We start from the raw sequence: 18,967 nt of genomic DNA on the forward strand, positions 1-18,967 counted from the left end.
TTGGCACTGTCAAACCAGACACAGTTGTCTGTGGGGGCAACTTGCATCTGGGAGATATCCTGAACCATGCGGAATTCCAGCAGACAGCCGGCCACTCCGGGCCACCGGGCCCTGGACAGGAACGATGCCCTTTCCCCTGAGAAACAAAACTCACCAGGCCAGCTTCCTGATGTCAGTTTGCAGGAGGCACTTGGCACTGTCAAACCAGACACAGTTTCCTGTGGGGGCACCTTGCATCTGGGAGATATCCTGAAGCATGCGGAATTTCAGCAGGCAGCCGGCCACTCCGGGCCACCGGGCCCAAGTCACGAACGATGCCCTTTCCCCTGAGAAACAAAACTCACCAGGCCAGGTTCCTGATGTCAGTTTGCAGGAGGCACTTGGCACTGTCAAACCAGACACAGTTGTCTGTGGGGGCACCTTGCATCTGGGAGATATCCTGAAGCATGCGGAATTCCAGTAGGCAGCCGGCCACTCCGGGCCACCGGGCCCTGGACACGAACGATGCCCTTTCCCCTGAGAAACAAAACTCACCAGGCCAGGTTCCTGATGTCAGTTTGCAGGAGGCACTTGGCACTGTCAAACCAGACACAGTTGCCTGTGGGGGCACCTTGCATCTGGGAGATATCCTGAAGCATGCGGAATTTCAGCAGGCAGCCGGCCACTCCGGGCCACCGAGCCCTGGACACGAACGATGCCCTTTCCCCTGAGAAACAAAATTCACCAGGCCAGGTTCCTGATGTCAGTTTGCAGGAGGCACTTGGCACTCTCAAACCAGACACAGTTGCCTGTGGGGGGCACCTTGCATCTGGGAGATATCCTGAAGCATGCGGAATTTCAGCAGGCAGCCGGCCACTCCGGGCCACCGGGCCCTGGACACGAACGATGCCCTTTCCCCTGAGAAACAAAAGTCACCAGGCCAGGTTCCTGATCTCAGTTTGCAGGAGGCACTTGGCACTCTCAAACCAGACACAGTTGCCTGTGGGTGCACCTTGCATCTGGGAGATATCCTGAACCATGCGGAATTTCAGCAGGCAGCCGGCCACTCCGGGCCACCGGGCCCTGGACACGAACGATGGCCTTTGCCCTGAGAAACAAAACTCACCAGGCCAGGTTCCTGATGTCAGTTTGCAGGAGGCACTTGGCACTCTCAAACCAGACACAGTTGCCTGTGGGGGCACCTTGCATCTGGGAGATATCCTGAAGCATGCGGAATTTCAGCAGGCAGCCGGCCACTCCGGGCCACCGGGCCCTGGACACGAACCATGCCCTTTCCCCTGAGAAACAAAATTCACCAGGCCAGGTTCCTGATGTCAGTTTGCAGGAGGCACTTGGCACTGTCAAACCAGACACAGTTGCCTGTGGGGGCACCTTGCATCTGGGAGATATCCTGAAGCATGCGGAATTTCAGCAGGCAGCCGGCCACTCCGGGCCACCGGGCCCTGGACATGAACGATGCCATTTCCCCTGAGAAACAAAACTCACCAGGCCAGGTTCCTGATGTCAGTTTGCAGGAGGCACTTGGCACTGTCAAACCAGACACAGTTGCCTGTGGGGGCACCTTGCATCTGGGAGATATCCTGAAGCATACGGAATTTCAGCAGGCAGCCGGCCACTCCGGGCCACCGGGCCCTGGACACGAACGATGGCCTTTGCCCTGAGAAACAAAACTCACCAGGCCAGGTTCCTGATGTCAGTTTGCAGGAGACACTTGGCACTGTCAAACCAGACACAGTTGTCTGTGGGGGCACCTTGCATCTGGGAGATATCCTGAACCATGCGGAATTTCAGCACGCAGCCGGCCACTCCGGGCCACCGGGCCCTGGACACGAACCATGCCCTTTCCCCTGAGAAACAAAACTCACCAGGCCAGGTTCCTGATGTCAGTTTGCAGGAGGCACTTGGCACTCTCAAACCAGACACAGTTGCCTGTGGGGGCACCTTGCATCTGGGAGATATCCTGAAGCATGCGGAATTTCTGCAGGCAGCCGGCCACTCCGGGCCACCGGGCCCTGGACACGAACCATGCCCTTTCCCCTGAGAAACAAAATTCACCAGGCCAGGTTCCTGATGTCAGTTTGCAGGAGGCACTTGGCACTGTCAAACCAGACACAGTTGTCTGTGGGGGCAACTTGCATCTGGGAGATATCCTGAAGCATGCGGAATTCCAGCAGACAGCCGGCCACTCCGGGCCACCGGGCCCTGGACACAAACGATGCCCTTTCCCCTGAGAAACAAAACTCACCAGGCCAGGTTCCTGATGTCAGTTTGCAGGAGGCACTTGGCACTGTCAAACCAGACACAGTTGCCTGTGGGGGCACCTTGCATCTGGGAGATATCCTGAAGCATGCGGAATTTCAGCAGGCAGCCGGCCACTTCGGGCCACCGGGCCCTGGACACGAACCATGCCCTTTCCCCTGAGAAACAAAACTCACCAGGCCAGGTTCCTGATGACAGTTTGCAGGAGGCACTTGGCACTGTCAAACCAGACACAGTTGCCTGTGGGTGCACCTTGCATCTGGGAGATATCCTGAACCATGCGGACTTTCAGCAGGCAGCCGGCCACTCCGGGCCACCGGGCCCTGGACAACAACGATGCCCTTTCCCCTGAGAAACAAAACTCACCAGGCCAGGTTCCTGATGTCAGTTTGCAGGAGGCACTTGGCACTGTCAAACCAGACACAGTTGCCTGTGGGGGCACCTTGCATCTGGGAGATATCCTGAAGCATGCGGAATTTCAGCAGGCAGCCGGCCATTCCGGGCCACCGGGCCCTGGACACAAACGATGCCCTTTCCCCTGAGAAACAAAACTCACCAGGCCAGGTTCCTGATGTCAGTTTGCAGGAGGCACTTGGCACTGTCAAACCAGACACAGTTGCCTGTGGGGGCACCTTGCATCTGGGAGATATCCTGAAGCATGCGGAATTTCAGCAGGCAGCCGGCCACTCCGGGCCACCGAGCCCTGGACACGAACGATGCCCTTTCCCCTGAGAAACAAAAGTCACCAGGCCAGGTTCCTGATGTCAGTTTGCAGGAGGCACTTGGCACTCTCAAACCAGACACAGTTGCCTGTGGGTGCACCTTGCATCTGGGAGATATCCTGAACCATGCAGAATTTCAGCAGGCAGCCGGCCACTCCGGGCCACCGGGCCCTGGACACGAACGATGGCCTTTGCCCTGAGAAACAAAACTCACCAGGCCAGGTTCCTGATGTCAGTTTGCAGGAGGCACTTGGCACTCTCAAACCAGACACAGTTGCCTGTGGGGGCACCTTGCATCTGGGAGATATCCTGAAGCATGCGGAATTTCAGCAGGCAGCCGGCCACTCCGGGCCACCGGGCCCTGGACACGAACCATGCCCTTTCCCCTGAGAAACAAAATTCACCAGGCCAGGTTCCTGATGTCAGTTTGCAGGAGGCACTTGGCACTGTCAAACCAGACACAGTTGCCTGTGGGGGCACCTTGCATCTGGGAGATATCCTGAAGCATGCGGAATTTCAGCAGGCAGCCGGCCACTCCGGGCCACCGGGCCCTGGACATGAACGATGCCATTTCCCCTGAGAAACAAAAGTCACCAGGCCAGGTTCCTGATGTCAGTTTGCAGGAGGCACTTGGCACTGTCAAACCAGACACAGTTGCCTGTGGGGGCACCTTGCATCTGGGAGATATCCTGAACCATGCGGAATTTCAGCAGGCAGCCGGCCACTCCGGGCCACCGGGCCCTGGACACGAACGATGGCCTTTGCCCTGAGAAACAAAACTCACCAGGCCAGGTTCCTGATGTCAGTTTGCAGGAGACACTTGGCACTGTCAAACCAGACACAGTTGCCTGTGGGTGCACCTTGCATCTGGGAGATATCCTGAACCATGCGGAATTTCAGCAGGCAGCCGGCCACTCCGGGCCACCGGGCCGTGGACACGAACCATGCCCTTTCCCCTGAGAAACAAAACTCACCAGGCCAGGTTCCTGATGTCAGTTTGCAGGAGGCACTTGGCACTGTCAAACCAGACACAGTTTCCTGTGGGGGCACCTTGCATCTGGGAGATATCCTGAAGCATGCGGAATTTCAGCAGGCAGCCGCCCACTCCGGGCCACCGGGCCCAAGTCACGAACGATGCCCTTTCCCCTGAGAAACAAAACTCACCAGGCCAGGTTCCTGATGTCAGTTTGCAGGAGGCACTTGGCACTGTCAAACCAGACACAGTTGTCTGTGGGGGCACCTTGCATCTGGGAGATATCCTGAAGCATGCGGAATTCCAGTAGGCAGCCGGCCACTCCGGGCCACCGGGCCCTGGACACGAACGATGCCCTTTCCCCTGAGAAACAAAACTCACCAGGCCAGGTTCCTGATGTCAGTTTGCAGGAGGCACTTGGCACTGTCAAACCAGACACAGTTGCCTGTGGGGGCACCTTGCATCTGGGAGATATCCTGAAGCATGCGGAATTTCAGCAGGCAGCCGGCCACTCCGGGCCACCGAGCCCTGGACACGAACGATGCCCTTTCCCCTGAGAAACAAAATTCACCAGGCCAGGTTCCTGATGTCAGTTTGCAGGAGGCACTTGGCACTCTCAAACCAGACACAGTTGCCTGTGGGGGGCACCTTGCATCTGGGAGATATCCTGAAGCATGCGGAATTTCAGCAGGCAGCCGGCCACTCCGGGCCACCGGGCCCTGGACACGAACGATGCCCTTTCCCCTGAGAAACAAAAGTCACCAGGCCAGGTTCCTGATCTCAGTTTGCAGGAGGCACTTGGCACTCTCAAACCAGACACAGTTGCCTGTGGGTGCACCTTGCATCTGGGAGATATCCTGAACCATGCGGAATTTCAGCAGGCAGCCGGCCACTCCGGGCCACCGGGCCCTGGACACGAACGATGGCCTTTGCCCTGAGAAACAAAACTCACCAGGCCAGGTTCCTGATGTCAGTTTGCAGGAGGCACTTGGCACTCTCAAACCAGACACAGTTGCCTGTGGGGGCACCTTGCATCTGGGAGATATCCTGAAGCATGCGGAATTTCAGCAGGCAGCCGGCCACTCCGGGCCACCGGGCCCTGGACACGAACCATGCCCTTTCCCCTGAGAAACAAAATTCACCAGGCCAGGTTCCTGATGTCAGTTTGCAGGAGGCACTTGGCACTGTCAAACCAGACACAGTTGCCTGTGGGGGCACCTTGCATCTGGGAGATATCCTGAAGCATGCGGAATTTCAGCAGGCAGCCGGCCACTCCGGGCCACCGGGCCCTGGACATGAACGATGCCATTTCCCCTGAGAAACAAAACTCACCAGGCCAGGTTCCTGATGTCAGTTTGCAGGAGGCACTTGGCACTGTCAAACCAGACACAGTTGCCTGTGGGGGCACCTTGCATCTGGGAGATATCCTGAAGCATACGGAATTTCAGCAGGCAGCCGGCCACTCCGGGCCACCGGGCCCTGGACACGAACGATGGCCTTTGCCCTGAGAAACAAAACTCACCAGGCCAGGTTCCTGATGTCAGTTTGCAGGAGACACTTGGCACTGTCAAACCAGACACAGTTGTCTGTGGGGGCACCTTGCATCTGGGAGATATCCTGAACCATGCGGAATTTCAGCACGCAGCCGGCCACTCCGGGCCACCGGGCCCTGGACACGAACCATGCCCTTTCCCCTGAGAAACAAAACTCACCAGGCCAGGTTCCTGATGTCAGTTTGCAGGAGGCACTTGGCACTCTCAAACCAGACACAGTTGCCTGTGGGGGCACCTTGCATCTGGGAGATATCCTGAAGCATGCGGAATTTCTGCAGGCAGCCGGCCACTCCGGGCCACCGGGCCCTGGACACGAACCATGCCCTTTCCCCTGAGAAACAAAATTCACCAGGCCAGGTTCCTGATGTCAGTTTGCAGGAGGCACTTGGCACTGTCAAACCAGACACAGTTGTCTGTGGGGGCAACTTGCATCTGGGAGATATCCTGAAGCATGCGGAATTCCAGCAGACAGCCGGCCACTCCGGGCCACCGGGCCCTGGACACAAACGATGCCCTTTCCCCTGAGAAACAAAACTCACCAGGCCAGGTTCCTGATGTCAGTTTGCAGGAGGCACTTGGCACTGTCAAACCAGACACAGTTGCCTGTGGGGGCACCTTGCATCTGGGAGATATCCTGAAGCATGCGGAATTTCAGCAGGCAGCCGGCCACTTCGGGCCACCGGGCCCTGGACACGAACCATGCCCTTTCCCCTGAGAAACAAAACTCACCAGGCCAGGTTCCTGATGACAGTTTGCAGGAGGCACTTGGCACTGTCAAACCAGACACAGTTGCCTGTGGGTGCACCTTGCATCTGGGAGATATCCTGAACCATGCGGACTTTCAGCAGGCAGCCGGCCACTCCGGGCCACCGGGCCCTGGACAACAACGATGCCCTTTCCCCTGAGAAACAAAACTCACCAGGCCAGGTTCCTGATGTCAGTTTGCAGGAGGCACTTGGCACTGTCAAACCAGACACAGTTGCCTGTGGGGGCACCTTGCATCTGGGAGATATCCTGAAGCATGCGGAATTTCAGCAGGCAGCCGGCCATTCCGGGCCACCGGGCCCTGGACACAAACGATGCCCTTTCCCCTGAGAAACAAAACTCACCAGGCCAGGTTCCTGATGTCAGTTTGCAGGAGGCACTTGGCACTGTCAAACCAGACACAGTTGTCTGTGGGGGCAACTTGCATCTGGGAGATATCCTGAAGCATGCGGAATTCCAGCAGACAGCCGGCCACTCCGGGCCACCGGGCCCTGGACACAAACGATGCCCTTTCCCCTGAGAAACAAAACTCACCAGGCCAGGTTCCTGATGTCAGTTTGCAGGAGGCACTTGGCACTGTCAAACCAGACACAGTTGCCTGTGGGGGCACCTTGCATCTGGGAGATATCCTGAAGCATGCGGAATTTCAGCAGGCAGCCGGCCACTTCGGGCCACCGGGCCCTGGACACGAACCATGCCCTTTCCCCTGAGAAACAAAACTCACCAGGCCAGGTTCCTGATGACAGTTTGCAGGAGGCACTTGGCACTGTCAAACCAGACACAGTTGCCTGTGGGTGCACCTTGCATCTGGGAGATATCCTGAACCATGCGGACTTTCAGCAGGCAGCCGGCCACTCCGGGCCACCGGGCCCTGGACAACAACGATGCCCTTTCCCCTGAGAAACAAAACTCACCAGGCCAGGTTCCTGATGTCAGTTTGCAGGAGGCACTTGGCACTGTCAAACCAGACACAGTTGCCTGTGGGGGCACCTTGCATCTGGGAGATATCCTGAAGCATGCGGAATTTCAGCAGGCAGCCGGCCATTCCGGGCCACCGGGCCCTGGACACAAACGATGCCCTTTCCCCTGAGAAACAAAACTCACCAGGCCAGGTTCCTGATGTCAGTTTGCAGGAGGCACTTGGCACTGTCAAACCAGACACAGTTGCCTGTGGGTGCACCTTGCATCTGGGAGATATCCTGAACCATGCGGAATTTCAGCAGGCAGCCGGCCACTCCGGGCCACCGGGCCCTGGACACGAACGATGGCCTTTGCCCTGAGAAACAAAACTCACCAGGCCAGGTTCCTGATGTCAGTTTGCAGGAGGCACTTGGCACTCTCAAACCAGACACAGTTGCCTGTGGGGGCACCTTGCATCTGGGAGATATCCTGAAGCATGCGGAATTTCAGCAGGCAGCCGGCCACTCCGGGCCACCGGGCCCTGGACACGAACCATGCCCTTTCCCCTGAGAAACAAAATTCACCAGGCCAGGTTCCTGATGTCAGTTTGCAGGAGGCACTTGGCACTGTCAAACCAGACACAGTTGCCTGTGGGTGCACCTTGCATCTGGGAGATATCCTGAACCATGCGGAATTTCAGCAGGCAGCCGGCCACTCCGGGCCACCGGGCCCTGGACACGAACGATGGCCTTTGCCCTGAGAAACAAAACTCACCAGGCCAGGTTCCTGATGTCAGTTTGCAGGAGGCACTTGGCACTCTCAAACCAGACACAGTTGCCTGTGGGGGCACCTTGCATCTGGGAGATATCCTGAAGCATGCGGAATTTCAGCAGGCAGCCGGCCACTCCGGGCCACCGGGCCCTGGACACGAACCATGCCCTTTCCCCTGAGAAACAAAATTCACCAGGCCAGGTTCCTGATGTCAGTTTGCAGGAGGCACTTGGCACTCTCAAACCAGACACAGTTGCCTGTGGGGGCACCTTGCATCTGGGAGATATCCTGAAGCATGCGGAATTTCAGCAGGCAGCCGGCCACTCCGGGCCACCGGGCCCTGGACACGAACCATGCCCTTTCCCCTGAGAAACAAAATTCACCAGGCCAGGTTCCTGATGTCAGTTTGCAGGAGGCACTTGGCACTGTCAAACCAGACACAGTTGTCTGTGGGGGCAACTTGCATCTGGGAGATATCCTGAACCATGCGGAATTCCAGCAGACAGCCGGCCACTCCGGGCCACCGGGCCCTGGACAGGAACGATGCCCTTTCCCCTGAGAAACAAAACTCACCAGGCCAGCTTCCTGATGTCAGTTTGCAGGAGGCACTTGGCACTGTCAAACCAGACACAGTTTCCTGTGGGGGCACCTTGCATCTGGGAGATATCCTGAAGCATGCGGAATTTCAGCAGGCAGCCGGCCACTCCGGGCCACCGGGCCCAAGTCACGAACGATGCCCTTTCCCCTGAGAAACAAAACTCACCAGGCCAGGTTCCTGATGTCAGTTTGCAGGAGGCACTTGGCACTGTCAAACCAGACACAGTTGTCTGTGGGGGCACCTTGCATCTGGGAGATATCCTGAAGCATGCGGAATTCCAGTAGGCAGCCGGCCACTCCGGGCCACCGGGCCCTGGACACGAACGATGCCCTTTCCCCTGAGAAACAAAACTCACCAGGCCAGGTTCCTGATGTCAGTTTGCAGGAGGCACTTGGCACTGTCAAACCAGACACAGTTGCCTGTGGGGGCACCTTGCATCTGGGAGATATCCTGAAGCATGCGGAATTTCAGCAGGCAGCCGGCCACTCCGGGCCACCGAGCCCTGGACACGAACGATGCCCTTTCCCCTGAGAAACAAAATTCACCAGGCCAGGTTCCTGATGTCAGTTTGCAGGAGGCACTTGGCACTGTCAAACCAGACACAGTTGCCTGTGGGGGGCACCTTGCATCTGGGAGATATCCTGAAGCATGCGGAATTTCAGCAGGCAGCCGGCCACTCCGGGCCACCGGGCCCTGGACACGAACGATGCCCTTTCCCCTGAGAAACAAAAGTCACCAGGCCAGGTTCCTGATCTCAGTTTGCAGGAGGCACTTGGCACTCTCAAACCAGACACAGTTGCCTGTGGGTGCACCTTGCATCTGGGAGATATCCTGAACCATGCGGAATTTCAGCAGGCAGCCGGCCACTCCGGGCCACCGGGCCCTGGACACGAACGATGGCCTTTGCCCTGAGAAACAAAACTCACCAGGCCAGGTTCCTGATGTCAGTTTGCAGGAGGCACTTGGCACTCTCAAACCAGACACAGTTGCCTGTGGGGGCACCTTGCATCTGGGAGATATCCTGAACCATGCGGAATTTCAGCAGGCAGCCGGCCACTCCGGGCCACCGGGCCCAAGACACGAACGATGCCCTTTCCCCTGAGAAACAAAACTCACCAGGCCAGGTTCCTGATGTCAGTTTGCAGGAGGCACTTGGCACTGTCAAACCAGACACAGTTCTCTGTGGGGGCAACTTGCATCTGGGAGATATCCTGAAGCATGCGGAATTCCAGCAGACAGCCGGCCACTCCGGGCCACCGGGCCCTGGACACAAACGATGCCCTTTCCCCTGAGAAACAAAACTCACCAGGCCAGGTTCCTGATGTCAGTTTGCAGGAGGCACTTGGCACTGTCAAACCAGACACAGTTGCCTGTGGGGGCACCTTGCATCTGGGAGATATCCTGAAGCATGCGGAATTTCAGCAGGCAGCCGGCCACTCCGGGCCACCGGGCCCTGGACATGAACGATGCCATTTCCCCTGAGAAACAAAACTCACCAGGCCAGGTTCCTGATGTCAGTTTGCAGGAGGCACTTGGCACTGTCAAACCAGACACAGTTGCCTGTGGGGGCACCTTGCATCTGGGAGATATCCTGAAGCATACGGAATTTCAGCAGGCAGCCGGCCACTCCGGGCCACCGGGCCCTGGACACGAACGATGGCCTTTGCCCTGAGAAACAAAACTCACCAGGCCAGGTTCCTGATGTCAGTTTGCAGGAGACACTTGGCACTGTCAAACCAGACACAGTTGTCTGTGGGGGCACCTTGCATCTGGGAGATATCCTGAAGCATGCGGAATTCCAGCAGGCAGCCGGCCACTCCGGGCCACCGGGCCCTGGACACAAAAGATGCCCTTTCCCCTGAGAAACAAAACTCACCAGGCCAGGTTCCTGATGTCAGTTTGCAGGAGGCACTTGGCACTGTCAAACCAGACACAGTTGCCTGTGGGTGCACCTTGCATCTGGGAGATATCCTGAAGCATGCGGAATTTCAGCAGGCAGCCGGCCACTCCGGGCCACCGGGCCGTGGACACGAACCATGCCCTTTCCCCTGAGAAACAAAAGTCACCAGGCCAGGTTCCTGATGTCAGTTTGCAGGAGGCACTTGGCACTGTCAAACCAGACACAGTTGTCTGTGGGGGCACCTTGCATCTGGGAGATATCCTGAAGCATGCGGAATTCCAGCAGGCAGCCGGCCACTACGGGCCACCGGGCCCTGGACAAGAACGATGGCCTTTCCCCTGAGAAACAAAACTCACCAGGCCAGGTTCCTGATCTCAGTTTGCAGGAGGCACTTGGCACTCTCAAACCAGACACAGTTGCCTGTGGGGGCACCTTGCATCTGGGAGATATCCTGAACCATGCGGAATTTCAGCAGGCAGCCGGCCACTCCGGGCCACCGGGCCCTGGACATGAACGATGCCCTTTCCCCTGAGAAACAAAAGTCACCAGGCCAGGTTCCTGATGTCAGTTTGCAGGAGGCACTTGGCACTGCCAAACCAGACACAGTTGCCTGTGGGTGCACCTTGCATCTGGGAGATATCCTGAAGCATGCGGAATTTCAGCAGGCAGCCGGCCACTCCGGGCCACCGGGCCCTGGACACAAACGATGCCCTTTCCCCTGAGAAACAAAACTCACCAGGCCAGGTTCCTGATCTCAGTTTGCAGGAGGCACTTGGCACTGTCAAACCAGACACAGTTGCCTGTGGGGGCACCTTGCATCTGGGAGATATCCTGAAGCATGCGGAATTTCAGCAGGCAGCCGGCCACTCCGGGCCACCGGGCCCTGGACACGAACGATGCCCTTTCCCCTGAGAAACAAAACTCACCAGGCCAGGTTCCTGATGTCAGTTTGCAGGAGGCACTTGGCACTGTCAAACCAGACACAGTTGCCTGTGGGTGCACCTTGCATCTGGGAGATATCCTGAACCATGCGGAATTCCAGCAGACAGCCGGCCACTCCGGGCCACCGGGCCCTGGACAGGAACGATGCCCTTTCCCCTGAGAAACAAAATTCACCAGGCCAGCTTCCTGATGTCAGTTTGCAGGAGGCACTTGGCATTGTCAAACCAGACACAGTTGCCTGTGGGGGCACCTTGCATCTGGGAGATATCCTGAAGCATGCGGAATTTCAGCAGGCAGCCGGCCACTTCGGGCCACCGGGCCCTGGACACGAACCATGCCCTTTCCCCTGAGAAACAAAACTCACCAGGCCAGGTTCCTGATGACAGTTTGCAGGAGGCACTTGGCACTGTCAAACCAGACACAGTTGCCTGTGGGGGCACCTTGCATCTGGGAGATATCCTGAAGCATGCGGACTTTCAGCAGGCAGCCGGCCACTCCGGGCCACCGGGCCCTGGACAACAACGATGCCCTTTCCCCTGAGAAACAAAACTCACCAGGCCAGGTTCCTGATGTCAGTTTGCAGGAGGCACTTGGCACTGTCAAACCAGACACAGTTGCCTGTGGGGGCACCTTGCATCTGGGAGATATCCTGAAGCATGCGGAATTTCAGCAGGCAGCCGGCCACTCCGGGCCACCGGGCCCTGGACACAAACGATGCCCTTTCCCCTGAGAAACAAAACTCACCAGGCCAGGTTCCTGATGTCAGTTTGCAGGAGGCACTTGGCACTGTCAAACCAGACACAGTTGCCTGTGGGGGCACCTTGCATCTGGGAGATATCCTGAAGCATGCGGAATTTCAGCAGGCAGCCGGCCACTCCGGGCCACCGGGCCCTGGACACGAACCATGCCCTTTCCCCTGAGAAACAAAATTCACCAGGCCAGGTTCCTGATGTCAGTTTGCAGGAGGCACTTGGCACTGTCAAACCAGACACAGTTGCCTGTGGGGGCACCTTGCATCTGGGAGATATCCTGAAGCATGCGGAATTTCAGCAGGCAGCCGGCCACTCCGGGCCACCGGGCCCTGGACATGAACGATGCCATTTCCCCTGAGAAACAAAAGTCACCAGGCCAGGTTCCTGATGTCAGTTTGCAGGAGGCACTTGGCACTGTCAAACCAGACACAGTTGCCTGTGGGTGCACCTTGCATCTGGGAGATACCCTGAACCATGCAGAATTTCAGCAGGCAGCCGGCCACTCCGGGCCACCGGGCCCTGGACACGAACGATGCCCTTTCCCCTGAGAAACAAAAGTCACCAGGCCAGGTTCCTGATCTCAGTTTGCAGGAGGCACTTGGCACTCTCAAACCAGACACAGTTGCCTGTGGGTGCACCTTGCATCTGGGAGATATCCTGAACCATGCGGAATTTCAGCAGGCAGCCGGCCACTCCGGGCCACCGGGCCCTGGACACGAACGATGGCCTTTGCCCTGAGAAACAAAACTCACCAGGCCAGGTTCCTGATGTCAGTTTGCAGGAGGCACTTGGCACTCTCAAACCAGACACAGTTGCCTGTGGGGGCACCTTGCATCTGGGAGATATCCTGAAGCATGCGGAATTTCAGCAGGCAGCCGGCCACTCCGGGCCACCGGGCCCTGGACACGAACCATGCCCTTTCCCCTGAGAAACAAAATTCACCAGGCCAGGTTCCTGATGTCAGTTTGCAGGAGGCACTTGGCACTCTCAAACCAGACACAGTTGCCTGTGGGGGCACCTTGCATCTGGGAGATATCCTGAAGCATGCGGAATTTCAGCAGGCAGCCGGCCACTCCGGGCCACCGGGCCCTGGACACGAACCATGCCCTTTCCCCTGAGAAACAAAATTCACCAGGCCAGGTTCCTGATGTCAGTTTGCAGGAGGCACTTGGCACTGTCAAACCAGACACAGTTGTCTGTGGGGGCAACTTGCATCTGGGAGATATCCTGAACCATGCGGAATTCCAGCAGACAGCCGGCCACTCCGGGCCACCGGGCCCTGGACAGGAACGATGCCCTTTCCCCTGAGAAACAAAACTCACCAGGCCAGCTTCCTGATGTCAGTTTGCAGGAGGCACTTGGCACTGTCAAACCAGACACAGTTTCCTGTGGGGGCACCTTGCATCTGGGAGATATCCTGAAGCATGCGGAATTTCAGCAGGCAGCCGGCCACTCCGGGCCACCGGGCCCAAGTCACGAACGATGCCCTTTCCCCTGAGAAACAAAACTCACCAGGCCAGGTTCCTGATGTCAGTTTGCAGGAGGCACTTGGCACTGTCAAACCAGACACAGTTGTCTGTGGGGGCACCTTGCATCTGGGAGATATCCTGAAGCATGCGGAATTCCAGTAGGCAGCCGGCCACTCCGGGCCACCGGGCCCTGGACACGAACGATGCCCTTTCCCCTGAGAAACAAAACTCACCAGGCCAGGTTCCTGATGTCAGTTTGCAGGAGGCACTTGGCACTGTCAAACCAGACACAGTTGCCTGTGGGGGCACCTTGCATCTGGGAGATATCCTGAAGCATGCGGAATTTCAGCAGGCAGCCGGCCACTCCGGGCCACCGAGCCCTGGACACGAACGATGCCCTTTCCCCTGAGAAACAAAATTCACCAGGCCAGGTTCCTGATGTCAGTTTGCAGGAGGCACTTGGCACTGTCAAACCAGACACAGTTGCCTGTGGGGGGCACCTTGCATCTGGGAGATATCCTGAAGCATGCGGAATTTCAGCAGGCAGCCGGCCACTCCGGGCCACCGGGCCCTGGACACGAACGATGCCCTTTCCCCTGAGAAACAAAAGTCACCAGGCCAGGTTCCTGATCTCAGTTTGCAGGAGGCACTTGGCACTCTCAAACCAGACACAGTTGCCTGTGGGTGCACCTTGCATCTGGGAGATATCCTGAACCATGCGGAATTTCAGCAGGCAGCCGGCCACTCCGGGCCACCGGGCCCTGGACACGAACGATGGCCTTTGCCCTGAGAAACAAAACTCACCAGGCCAGGTTCCTGATGTCAGTTTGCAGGAGGCACTTGGCACTCTCAAACCAGACACAGTTGCCTGTGGGGGCACCTTGCATCTGGGAGATATCCTGAACCATGCGGAATTTCAGCAGGCAGCCGGCCACTCCGGGCCACCGGGCCCAAGACACGAACGATGCCCTTTCCCCTGAGAAACAAAACTCACCAGGCCAGGTTCCTGATGTCAGTTTGCAGGAGGCACTTGGCACTGTCAAACCAGACACAGTTCTCTGTGGGGGCAACTTGCATCTGGGAGATATCCTGAAGCATGCGGAATTCCAGCAGACAGCCGGCCACTCCGGGCCACCGGGCCCTGGACACAAACGATGCCCTTTCCCCTGAGAAACAAAACTCACCAGGCCAGGTTCCTGATGTCAGTTTGCAGGAGGCACTTGGCACTGTCAAACCAGACACAGTTGCCTGTGGGGGCACCTTGCATCTGGGAGATATCCTGAAGCATGCGGAATTTCAGCAGGCAGCCGGCCACTCCGGGCCACCGGGCCCTGGACATGAACGATGCCATTTCCCCTGAGAAACAAAACTCACCAGGCCAGGTTCCTGATGTCAGTTTGCAGGAGGCACTTGGCACTGTCAAACCAGACACAGTTGCCTGTGGGGGCACCTTGCATCTGGGAGATATCCTGAAGCATACGGAATTTCAGCAGGCAGCCGGCCACTCCGGGCCACCGGGCCCTGGACACGAACGATGGCCTTTGCCCTGAGAAACAAAACTCACCAGGCCAGGTTCCTGATGTCAGTTTGCAGGAGACACTTGGCACTGTCAAACCAGACACAGTTGTCTGTGGGGGCACCTTGCATCTGGGAGATATCCTGAAGCATGCGGAATTCCAGCAGGCAGCCGGCCACTCCGGGCCACCGGGCCCTGGACACAAAAGATGCCCTTTCCCCTGAGAAACAAAACTCACCAGGCCAGGTTCCTGATGTCAGTTTGCAGGAGGCACTTGGCACTGTCAAACCAGACACAGTTGCCTGTGGGTGCACCTTGCATCTGGGAGATATCCTGAAGCATGCGGAATTTCAGCAGGCAGCCGGCCACTCCGGGCCACCGGGCCGTGGACACGAACCATGCCCTTTCCCCTGAGAAACAAAAGTCACCAGGCCAGGTTCCTGATGTCAGTTTGCAGGAGGCACTTGGCACTGTCAAACCAGACACAGTTGTCTGTGGGGGCACCTTGCATCTGGGAGATATCCTGAAGCATGCGGAATTCCAGCAGGCAGCCGGCCACTACGGGCCACCGGGCCCTGGACAAGAACGATGGCCTTTCCCCTGAGAAACAAAACTCACCAGGCCAGGTTCCTGATCTCAGTTTGCAGGAGGCACTTGGCACTCTCAAACCAGACACAGTTGCCTGTGGGGGCACCTTGCATCTGGGAGATATCCTGAACCATGCGGAATTTCAGCAGGCAGCCGGCCACTCCGGGCCACCGGGCCCTGGACATGAACGATGCCCTTTCCCCTGAGAAACAAAAGTCACCAGGCCAGGTTCCTGATGTCAGTTTGCAGGAGGCACTTGGCACTGCCAAACCAGACACAGTTGCCTGTGGGTGCACCTTGCATCTGGGAGATATCCTGAAGCATGCGGAATTTCAGCAGGCAGCCGGCCACTCCGGGCCACCGGGCCCTGGACACAAACGATGCCCTTTCCCCTGAGAAACAAAACTCACCAGGCCAGGTTCCTGATCTCAGTTTGCAGGAGGCACTTGGCACTGTCAAACCAGACACAGTTGCCTGTGGGGGCACCTTGCATCTGGGAGATATCCTGAAGCATGCGGAATTTCAGCAGGCAGCCGGCCACTCCGGGCCACCGGGCCCTGGACACGAACGATGCCCTTTCCCCTGAGAAACAAAACTCACCAGGCCAGGTTCCTGATGTCAGTTTGCAGGAGGCACTTGGCACTGTCAAACCAGACACAGTTGCCTGTGGGTGCACCTTGCATCTGGGAGATATCCTGAACCATGCGGAATTCCAGCAGACAGCCGGCCACTCCGGGCCACCGGGCCCTGGACAGGAACGATGCCCTTTCCCCTGAGAAACAAAATTCACCAGGCCAGCTTCCTGATGTCAGTTTGCAGGAGGCACTTGGCATTGTCAAACCAGACACAGTTGCCTGTGGGGGCACCTTGCATCTGGGAGATATCCTGAAGCATGCGGAATTTCAGCAGGCAGCCGGCCACTTCGGGCCACCGGGCCCTGGACACGAACCATGCCCTTTCCCCTGAGAAACAAAACTCACCAGGCCAGGTTCCTGATGACAGTTTGCAGGAGGCACTTGGCACTGTCAAACCAGACACAGTTGCCTGTGGGGGCACCTTGCATCTGGGAGATATCCTGAACCATGCGGACTTTCAGCAGGCAGCCGGCCACTCCGGGCCACCGGGCCCTGGACAACAACGATGCCCTTTCCCCTGAGAAACAAAACTCACCAGGCCAGGTTCCTGATGTCAGTTTGCAGGAGGCACTTGGCACTGTCAAACCAGACACAGTTGCCTGTGGGGGCACCTTGCATCTGGGAGATATCCTGAAGCATGCGGAATTTCAGCAGGCAGCCGGCCACTCCGGGCCACCGGGCCCTGGACACAAACGATGCCCTTTCCCCTGAGAAACAAAACTCACCAGGCCAGGTTCCTGATGTCAGTTTGCAGGAGGCACTTGGCACTGTCAAACCAGACACAGTTGCCTGTGGGGGCACCTTGCATCTGGGAGATATCCTGAAGCATGCGGAATTTCAGCAGGCAGCCGGCCACTCCGGGCCACCGAGCCCTGGACACGAACGATGCCCTTTCCCCTGAGAAACAAAAGTCACCAGGCCAGGTTCCTGATGTCAGTTTGCAGGAGGCACTTGGCACTCTCAAACCAGACACAGTTGCCTGTGGGTGCACCTTGCATCTGGGAGATATCCTGAACCATGCAGAATTTCAGCAGGCAGCCGGCCACTCCGGGCCACCGGGCCCTGGACACGAACGATGGCCTTTGCCCTGAGAAACAAAACTCACCAGGCCAGGTTCCTGATGTCAGTTTGCAGGAGGCACTTGGCACTCTCAAACCAGACACAGTTGCCTGTGGGGGCACCTTGCATCTGGGAGATATCCTGAAGCATGCGGAATTTCAGCAGGCAGCCGGCCACTCCGGGCCACCGGGCCCTGGACACGAACCATGCCCTTTCCCCTGAGAAACAAAATTCACCAGGCCAGGTTCCTGATGTCAGTTTGCAGGAGGCACTTGGCACTGTCAAACCAGACACAGTTGCCTGTGGGGGCACCTTGCATCTGGGAGATATCCTGAAGCATGCGGAATTTCAGCAGGCAGCCGGCCACTCCGGGCCACCGGGCCCTGGACATGAACGATGCCATTTCCCCTGAGAAACAAAAGTCACCAGGCCAGGTTCCTGATGTCAGTTTGCAGGAGGCACTTGGCACTGTCAAACCAGACACAGTTGCCTGTGGGGGCACCTTGCATCTGGGAGATATCCTGAACCATGCGGAATTTCAGCAGGCAGCCGGCCACTCCGGGCCACCGGGCCCTGGACACGAACGATGGCCTTTGCCCTGAGAAACAAAACTCACCAGGCCAGGTTCCTGATGTCAGTTTGCAGGAGACACTTGGCACTGTCAAACCAGACACAGTTGCCTGTGGGTGCACCTTGCATCTGGGAGATATCCTGAACCATGCGGAATTTCAGCAGGCAGCCGGCCACTCCGGGCCACCGGGCCGTGGACACGAACCATGCCCTTTCCCCTGAGAAACAAAACTCACCAGGCCAGGTTCCTGATGTCAGTTTGCAGGAGGCACTTGGCACTGTCAAACCAGACACAGTTTCCTGTGGGGGCACCTTGCATCTGGGAGATATCCTGAAGCATGCGGAATTTCAGCAGGCAGCCGGCCACTCCGGGCCACCGGGCCCAAGTCACGAACGATGCCCTTTCCCCTGAGAAACAAAACTCACCAGGCCAGGTTCCTGATGTCAGTTTGCAGGAGGCACTTGGCACTGTCAAACCAGACACAGTTGTCTGTGGGGGCACCTTGCATCTGGGAGATATCCTGAAGCATGCGGAATTCCAGTAGGCAGCCGGCCACTCCGGGCCACCGGGCCCTGGACACGAACGATGCCCTTTCCCCTGAGAAACAAAACTCACCAGGCCAGGTTCCTGATGTCAGTTTGCAGGAGGCACTTGGCACTCTCAAACCAGACACAGTTGCCTGTGGGGGCACCTTGCATCTGGGAGATATCCTGAAGCATGCGGAATTTCAGCAGGCAGCCGGCCACTCCGGGCCACCGAGCCCTGGACACGAACGATGCCCTTTCCCCTGAGAAACAAAATTCACCAGGCCAGGTTCCTGATGTCAGTTTGCAGGAGGCACTTGGCACTCTCAAACCAGACACAGTTGCCTGTGGGGGGCACCTTGCATCTGGGAGATATCCTGAAGCATGCAGAATTTCAGCAGGCAGCCGGCCACTCCGGGCCACCGGGCCCTGGACACGAACGATGCCCTTTCCCCTGAGAAACAAAAGTC

The sequence above is a fragment of the Passer domesticus genome, chromosome 4 (assembly GCF_036417665.1).
Source record: "Passer domesticus isolate bPasDom1 chromosome 4, bPasDom1.hap1, whole genome shotgun sequence".
Taxonomy (NCBI): Eukaryota; Metazoa; Chordata; class Aves; order Passeriformes; family Passeridae; genus Passer; species Passer domesticus.